Below are 9,606 nucleotides of genomic sequence, written 5' to 3'. Positions count from 1 at the left end.
CTTGACTGAAAACTGACTGAAACTTAACTGAAGCTTGACTCAAACCGACTCGATGGCAAACTGAAATAACTTGAAAAAACTCACTCAACAGACCAAACACAAATGACTCATGACCGACTTAAAACAGAACTTTACAAAGCTTTTTGAAGGGCAGCAGTCCATCAAGATTTGAAATCATGATGACAACCACCGGTGTTTCTTACAAGACTATATACATCAAACTATATCAAAATGCCAATGCAACCAATCAAGCAGATGCCTTCTTGATTGATTCTCCCAATCAGATCGCATGATCAACAATAGATACTGGTAACCGGGCATCCAAAAACATAGCTGACCATGATCTCCTTCATCACTGAACACTGCAATAAACACTATCACTGCTGGTTGCAACAAACTTACTAGAGGATCGTGAAAAACATGAAGATTTGCCACTGCCACCTCCTGCTGAAAGAACAAGGTATCCTTTGTTTCAAACTCTGATCTGTCTTCATCATGTGCTTCAGTAAAAGTATGCTCATGGGCTTCAAAAATCTCTGAACAAACGGATGAGCAGATCTCTTCTTGGAAAAACATTTCAGCACATGAAACATATGAGGAAGAATCTGAAATGGAATCCTGAATGCTATGATCTGCGGTAGTTTGACAGTATGGTAGGTCATCTTCAAATGATATGACAGCCGGATTATCATCTTTGTGAAAGAAAACATTATCTATTTGCTGATCTACAAGACAATCATCTTTTTCAACAAAGGAAGAAGTTTCCCCAACACTTTCCTGACTATGTGTGCATTGCAAATCTGTTGTAGCTTGGGTTGTAGCATGACCTTTCAAAAACTGATCTATCTCCTCTTCAGACAAAGGAGATAATGCCTTTTGTTTTCTTCTGCTCAAACAGTGATTGTCTTCATATGACATGGCAATCAAATTATCCAAATTATGATTGAAAGAGGGTTTTTCACTTACTTGAACGAAGATCTCATCTTGCTGTTCATGAGCTGGCTGAATTACCTCCTCACGAAGGCGCTGTTCTGATGGCATAAGGACATTTGGATCAAGAACTTTGTCCATGATCTCAACAACAAAACTCTCCTTTTCAGAATTCGGCACAAGGTATGCTTGGTTATCACAATCTGAAATGGCTGACTTGACTGCATCACATTCTAAAATTGAATCTTGACTACCCTGCACGATGTCTTCTTCTGTGGGCAGATCTGAAATAGAACCCTCTCTTTCATCATTTTCAGCCATATGGCCATCTTCAACCTGCAGATCTTGACAAGTATCTAAGATTTCTGTGTGCTGCTGAAACGGATTTTCATACAAGGCTTCCATGATCTCTTCATCCATGAAATTGTCATCTTCATAAAACTTCTCAAGGCTTTCAATAAAACTATATACATGCTGGCAACAGTCTTGAACTAAATTCAATGATGGATAAGAGTCCTTATATTTTTCCATGAACATAGCATGAAAATCCTTTAAACAATAAATACAAGCAGGCGGCAAACTTTCATACCATGATTGAGCTTTACCTTCCAGAGTGGCCAAGAATATCTTCATCAAGCAATCCTCAGGAAAATCGATCTTGAATTTGCGAATATGCATATGAAATCTGACTAGATGTAAAGCAGCATCCTTCTTACCATCATCACTAAATGTAGGCAAATTCCTTGACCAATCTACCTTTGGAATTTTGTTTGGAAAACCAGGAATGTGATCTCGGCTCAAGGGAGCATATCTTCTTGCAATCTGATCCATCTTGAAAATCTCAAAGCTACTGATCTTCCTGCAGTGAAGTCACCATGAAGCACAGGTTGTTGGATTCTTCAGTGAAAGGAGTCGCCAGTGAATGATTTCAGCCTTTCAAGTGTCTGATCGTTGTTCACCATCAACAATCAGATCTGAACTTGATACATGTACTGGGGTAAAGTGTCAATGAAGCGCTATGTTCACAAATCCCACGGAGATAGACTGAAGCAGCGTTTATCTACTTGCGCTGATGTAAAACAAGAGCGTTTTCGAAGGCTTCTGGCGTAACTTCAGGCTCCGTCTAAGACTTATGAAATAACACGACAATGAGCAAACGATTAATATGTTCTCCCCAGTATGGTCGCCAATATGTTAGCGCTTGGAATTCACCTAGGCTGAGATAGACAAACTCTCAAGGCTACATCAAACCATTTCACCTCGTAGCTAGCCCTACGAGGTATGAGAAGGCTCTCTCGGGTCAGATTTGATAGATCTTATAATATAATTAGGCTGACCAATTAGGATCAAAGATATTAGGCTAGTAAATTGATAAAGGGGGGTTGATTTAATGATTTTTGGGTTTTTTGGTGGCAATTGGTGGAAGTGCAATTCAAGGTGCGGGGATTGAGCACAGTTTTCAGAGGGGGATCTAAGGGGCAAGGTAGGAATGAGTGCTGATGCCTTAATCTGAGATGGATGATCAGAGATGATAGAGCAGAAGCTAAAGAGGGCAAACACACAATTCGAATCCTCTCTAGACAGTAGAAAACATTAAAATTGAACAAACTAAAAAGCTGAGCATGTCAAAACATGAGTTCAAACTTTACCACTTCATCTGTCCAATTTAGAAGCATAAGAGAGATGTGAAACACATAAACAAACTTACAAGAACATGTAGAGAACACACCATCAACAATCAGATCCACAAGAATCCTCAAAGATGTCTGTAAAACCCTGGCTTTCCTTGCCTTCAATTGCAGAAATAGATGCACAATATACAATAAAGCTTCCTTACACAAGAGTCCAACCATCAAAATGAGAAGGAGAGAGCATAATATAGACCATCTAGACCATCTAACTCCTTTCCCCACCTCTAGGGGTCGAGCTCAGCTTTCTAGGAGCAGTTTGAACAAATTCTAAACTAAGAACTAGAAAATAGGCAGCCAAACAACTTGCCTCTATTACTTAGCTAACTCATCCATGCATTAATTTTTCACTTTTTACATCATGGAAGCTTCTAGAAGGGTAAAGAAAGATAAAATCTATCAAAGTGCCATGAAAATATTACATTTATCCATCATCTACAAGTAAAAATGGTCAACCATAGTCAAAACAGTGTTTTTTGACCGAAAATGGCAATTCTGGCAAATCTGGAAGTTCTGGTCGCGCCCTTTTACAGCTGTTTTTGAGTGGGTTCCACTGGTCCAAATCAGGTGCAAGATGGCTCATTGGAAAGCTTGGCCTGTCTACTTTCCATCCCAAGTGGAATTTCTGAATTTGGTGTTGATTTGACCCCTCAAAAACCATTTCTCCCAAGGTCACTTTCTGCAACTCAAAAAGTGGGCAGAAAGTCATTTTTTAGGTGTATTTTGAGCTTTTGGAGGCTCAAAACTCAAAATCAGGCTTCTCCCAAGTATTGGTAATTTTTATTTTTGAATGCCCTTTCCAAAAATGCCAAGTTTGCAAAATTCCGAGCAGCCCTTCAAACTGGTCTCACCCGGGGTGAGACCAGTTCTTGGGAAAAACCTGTAATTGGCACAAAAAATTCACAAATGACAAAATTTTCTCCAAATTTCTTGAAATTTGGGCTGGGAGTCCCCAATCAAGTACCATGCTCAGTCAAAGAGGCTTTGGCCAAAATTTGGAGTGGATCGGGCGTTTTCCTTCGTTTTTGTGCTTTGGCCAACCGTCCTTGGAGCACCTTCGTTCTCGCCGGTATTTTTGACATTTCTCTCAAAACATGAGACCTGTGTAAAAAGTGAAAGAGGTTTTTCTTCCTTGGCATGTTGTGGACAAAAACCTCTCTCAGTTTTGCAAAATTCATCTTTGATTGCTCAGAAACAGCTTTTGAGTGAAACTTGTCCCGATGTGTGAAACAAGCGATTTTGTCGAAATGGAGCGAAATGAAGGGGATAGAGGGCTTCTAAATTCTTGGGGAAATTTTTGGGAGTGGGGAGGGATGTTAGGAAGCAGGGGAAAGTGAAATCTCAGAGATTGAGTGAGGGGAAGGGGTCGAAAAGGACAAAACACAGGCCAAACCTAGAAAATTGCCATGTTGTAGCTAGAAACTAGGGTTTGTGCAAAAATGAGGAATTTGGCGGATCTAAGGGATGGGAAGTGTTTGATAAGGTACTTTAAGGATAGGGAAAGGTGTATGAACATCAGGAAACAAGTTTTGCCAGTGATTTGACCATCCAAGTGAAATTGCCTTCAAAACCCTAGGAGAGGGAAATGACCTTGCCTAGGTGCAACTGAAGCATGAAAAAGGTGTGAAATGACTCATTAGACACTGACATGATAATGACAACCCTCTGAATGATGATAGGCTCAGCTGAATGATGACATGGACTGACATTTGGGCAAACCCTAGACCTAATGCCTAGTGACCAAATTTTGCTTGAAAACTCTTTGAAATGACAAAATTTGACCTTGACACTTTAAAATCACTTTGAAAGAGCATATTTGATCACTGGAGGAAGGCTGGAAAGACTGACACTAACATTGGCTCCAATGGGGATGGCAGCTCCTTGGAGGTGCCAAGAACCTCAGACCTCTTGGGAGAGCAGACCAGTGCTTTTTTCATTGGGCAATGGAGTCAACTTATTCACACCTTTGACACAAAACTTTGACACATTTATTGAATGAGAACTTGACTGAAAACTGACTGAAACTTAACTGAAGCTTGACTCAAACCGACTCGATGGCAAACTGAAATAACTTGAAAAAACTCACTCAACAGACCAAACACAAATGACTCATGACCGACTTAAAACAGAACTTTACAAAGCTTTTTGAAGGGCAGCAGTCCATCAAGATTTGAAATCATGATGACAACCACCGGTGTTTCTTACAAGACTATATACATCAAACTATATCAAAATGCCAATGCAACCAATCAAGCAGATGCCTTCTTGATTGATTCTCCCAATCAGATCGCATGATCAACAATAGATACTGGTAACCGGGCATCCAAAAACATAGCTGACCATGATCTCCTTCATCACTGAACACTGCAATAAACACTATCACTGCTGGTTGCAACAAACTTACTAGAGGATCGTGAAAAACATGAAGATTTGCCACTGCCACCTCCTGCTGAAAGAACAAGGTATCCTTTGTTTCAAACTCTGATCTGTCTTCATCATGTGCTTCAGTAAAAGTATGCTCATGGGCTTCAAAAATCTCTGAACAAACGGATGAGCAGATCTCTTCTTGGAAAAACATTTCAGCACATGAAACATATGAGGAAGAATCTGAAATGGAATCCTGAATGCTATGATCTGCGGTAGTTTGACAGTATGGTAGGTCATCTTCAAATGATATGACAGCCGGATTATCATCTTTGTGAAAGAAAACATTATCTATTTGCTGATCTACAAGACAATCATCTTTTTCAACAAAGGAAGAAGTTTCCCCAACACTTTCCTGACTATGTGTGCATTGCAAATCTGTTGTAGCTTGGGTTGTAGCATGACCTTTCAAAAACTGATCTATCTCCTCTTCAGACAAAGGAGATAATGCCTTTTGTTTTCTTCTGCTCAAACAGTGATTGTCTTCATATGACATGGCAATCAAATTATCCAAATTATGATTGAAAGAGGGTTTTTCACTTACTTGAACGAAGATCTCATCTTGCTGTTCATGAGCTGGCTGAATTACCTCCTCACGAAGGCGCTGTTCTGATGGCATAAGGACATTTGGATCAAGAACTTTGTCCATGATCTCAACAACAAAACTCTCCTTTTCAGAATTCGGCACAAGGTATGCTTGGTTATCACAATCTGAAATGGCTGACTTGACTGCATCACATTCTAAAATTGAATCTTGACTACCCTGCACGATGTCTTCTTCTGTGGGCAGATCTGAAATAGAACCCTCTCTTTCATCATTTTCAGCCATATGGCCATCTTCAACCTGCAGATCTTGACAAGTATCTAAGATTTCTGTGTGCTGCTGAAACGGATTTTCATACAAGGCTTCCATGATCTCTTCATCCATGAAATTGTCATCTTCATAAAACTTCTCAAGGCTTTCAATAAAACTATATACATGCTGGCAACAGTCTTGAACTAAATTCAATGATGGATAAGAGTCCTTATATTTTTCCATGAACATAGCATGAAAATCCTTTAAACAATAAATACAAGCAGGCGGCAAACTTTCATACCATGATTGAGCTTTACCTTCCAGAGTGGCCAAGAATATCTTCATCAAGCAATCCTCAGGAAAATCGATCTTGAATTTGCGAATATGCATATGAAATCTGACTAGATGTAAAGCAGCATCCTTCTTACCATCATCACTAAATGTAGGCAAATTCCTTGACCAATCTACCTTTGGAATTTTGTTTGGAAAACCAGGAATGTGATCTCGGCTCAAGGGAGCATATCTTCTTGCAATCTGATCCATCTTGAAAATCTCAAAGCTACTGATCTTCCTGCAGTGAAGTCACCATGAAGCACAGGTTGTTGGATTCTTCAGTGAAAGGAGTCGCCAGTGAATGATTTCAGCCTTTCAAGTGTCTGATCGTTGTTCACCATCAACAATCAGATCTGAACTTGATACATGTACTGGGGTAAAGTGTCAATGAAGCGCTATGTTCACAAATCCCACGGAGATAGACTGAAGCAGCGTTTATCTACTTGCGCTGATGTAAAACAAGAGCGTTTTCGAAGGCTTCTGGCGTAACTTCAGGCTCCGTCTAAGACTTATGAAATAACACGACAATGAGCAAACGATTAATATGTTCTCCCCAGTATGGTCGCCAATATGTTAGCGCTTGGAATTCACCTAGGCTGAGATAGACAAACTCTCAAGGCTACATCAAACCATTTCACCTCGTAGCTAGCCCTACGAGGTATGAGAAGGCTCTCTCGGGTCAGATTTGATAGATCTTATAATATAATTAGGCTGACCAATTAGGATCAAAGATATTAGGCTAGTAAATTGATAAAGGGGGGTTGATTTAATGATTTTTGGGTTTTTTGGTGGCAATTGGTGGAAGTGCAATTCAAGGTGCGGGGATTGAGCACAGTTTTCAGAGGGGGATCTAAGGGGCAAGGTAGGAATGAGTGCTGATGCCTTAATCTGAGATGGATGATCAGAGATGATAGAGGAGAAGCTAAAGAGGGCAAACACACAATTCGAATCCTCTCTAGACAGTAGAAAACATTAAAATTGAACAAACTAAAAAGCTGAGCATGTCAAAACATGAGTTCAAACTTTACCACTTCATCTGTCCAATTTAGAAGCATAAGAGAGATGTGAAACACATAAACAAACTTACAAGAACATGTAGAGAACACACCATCAACAATCAGATCCACAAGAATCCTCAAAGATGTCTGTAAAACCCTGGCTTTCCTTGCCTTCAATTGCAGAAATAGATGCACAATATACAATAAAGCTTCCTTACACAAGAGTCCAACCATCAAAATGAGAAGGAGAGAGCATAATATAGACCATCTAGACCATCTAACTCCTTTCCCCACCTCTAGGGGTCGAGCTCAGCTTTCTAGGAGCAGTTTGAACAAATTCTAAACTAAGAACTAGAAAATAGGCAGCCAAACAACTTGCCTCTATTACTTAGCTAACTCATCCATGCATTAATTTTTCACTTTTTACATCATGGAAGCTTCTAGAAGGGTAAAGAAAGATAAAATCTATCAAAGTGCCATGAAAATATTACATTTATCCATCATCTACAAGTAAAAATGGTCAACCATAGTCAAAACAGTGTTTTTTGACCGAAAATGGCAATTCTGGCAAATCTGGAAGTTCTGGTCGCGCCCTTTTACAGCTGTTTTTGAGTGGGTTCCACTGGTCCAAATCAGGTGCAAGATGGCTCATTGGAAAGCTTGGCCTGTCTACTTTCCATCCCAAGTGGAATTTCTGAATTTGGTGTTGATTTGACCCCTCAAAAACCATTTCTCCCAAGGTCACTTTCTGCAACTCAAAAAGTGGGCAGAAAGTCATTTTTTAGGTGTATTTTGAGCTTTTGGAGGCTCAAAACTCAAAATCAGGCTTCTCCCAAGTATTGGTAATTTTTATTTTTGAATGCCCTTTCCAAAAATGCCAAGTTTGCAAAATTCCGAGCAGCCCTTCAAACTGGTCTCACCCGGGGTGAGACCAGTTCTTGGGAAAAACCTGTAATTGGCACAAAAAATTCACAAATGACAAAATTTTCTCCAAATTTCTTGAAATTTGGGCTGGGAGTCCCCAATCAAGTACCATGCTCAGTCAAAGAGGCTTTGGCCAAAATTTGGAGTGGATCGGGCGTTTTCCTTCGTTTTTGTGCTTTGGCCAACCGTCCTTGGAGCACCTTCGTTCTCGCCGGTATTTTTGACATTTCTCTCAAAACATGAGACCTGTGTAAAAAGTGAAAGAGGTTTTTCTTCCTTGGCATGTTGTGGACAAAAACCTCTCTCAGTTTTGCAAAATTCATCTTTGATTGCTCAGAAACAGCTTTTGAGTGAAACTTGTCCCGATGTGTGAAACAAGCGATTTTGTCGAAATGGAGCGAAATGAAGGGGATAGAGGGCTTCTAAATTCTTGGGGAAATTTTTGGGAGTGGGGAGGGATGTTAGGAAGCAGGGGAAAGTGAAATCTCAGAGATTGAGTGAGGGGAAGGGGTCGAAAAGGACAAAACACAGGCCAAACCTAGAAAATTGCCATGTTGTAGCTAGAAACTAGGGTTTGTGCAAAAATGAGGAATTTGGCGGATCTAAGGGATGGGAAGTGTTTGATAAGGTACTTTAAGGATAGGGAAAGGTGTATGAACATCAGGAAACAAGTTTTGCCAGTGATTTGACCATCCAAGTGAAATTGCCTTCAAAACCCTAGGAGAGGGAAATGACCTTGCCTAGGTGCAACTGAAGCATGAAAAAGGTGTGAAATGACTCATTAGACACTGACATGATAATGACAACCCTCTGAATGATGATAGGCTCAGCTGAATGATGACATGGACTGACATTTGGGCAAACCCTAGACCTAATGCCTAGTGACCAAATTTTGCTTGAAAACTCTTTGAAATGACAAAATTTGACCTTGACACTTTAAAATCACTTTGAAAGAGCATATTTGATCACTGGAGGAAGGCTGGAAAGACTGACACTAACATTGGCTCCAATGGGGATGGCAGCTCCTTGGAGGTGCCAAGAACCTCAGACCTCTTGGGAGAGCAGACCAGTGCTTTTTTCATTGGGCAATGGAGTCAACTTATTCACACCTTTGACACAAAACTTTGACACATTTATTGAATGAGAACTTGACTGAAAACTGACTGAAACTTAACTGAAGCTTGACTCAAACCGACTCGATGGCAAACTGAAATAACTTGAAAAAACTCACTCAACAGACCAAACACAAATGACTCATGACCGACTTAAAACAGAACTTTACAAAGCTTTTTGAAGGGCAGCAGTCCATCAAGATTTGAAATCATGATGACAACCACCGGTGTTTCTTACAAGACTATATACATCAAACTATATCAAAATGCCAATGCAACCAATCAAGCAGATGCCTTCTTGATTGATTCTCCCAATCAGATCGCATGATCAACAATAGATACTGGTAACCGGGCATCCAAAAACATAGCTGACCATGATCTCCTTCATCACTGAACACTGC

The sequence above is a fragment of the Pinus tabuliformis genome, chromosome Q, assembly GCF_031772625.1.
Source record: "Pinus tabuliformis cultivar Carrire ecotype Pingquan chromosome Q, CPIR1, whole genome shotgun sequence".
NCBI lineage: Eukaryota > Viridiplantae > Streptophyta > Pinopsida > Pinales > Pinaceae > Pinus > Pinus tabuliformis.
Note: the sequence above shows the minus strand (reverse complement) of the source record.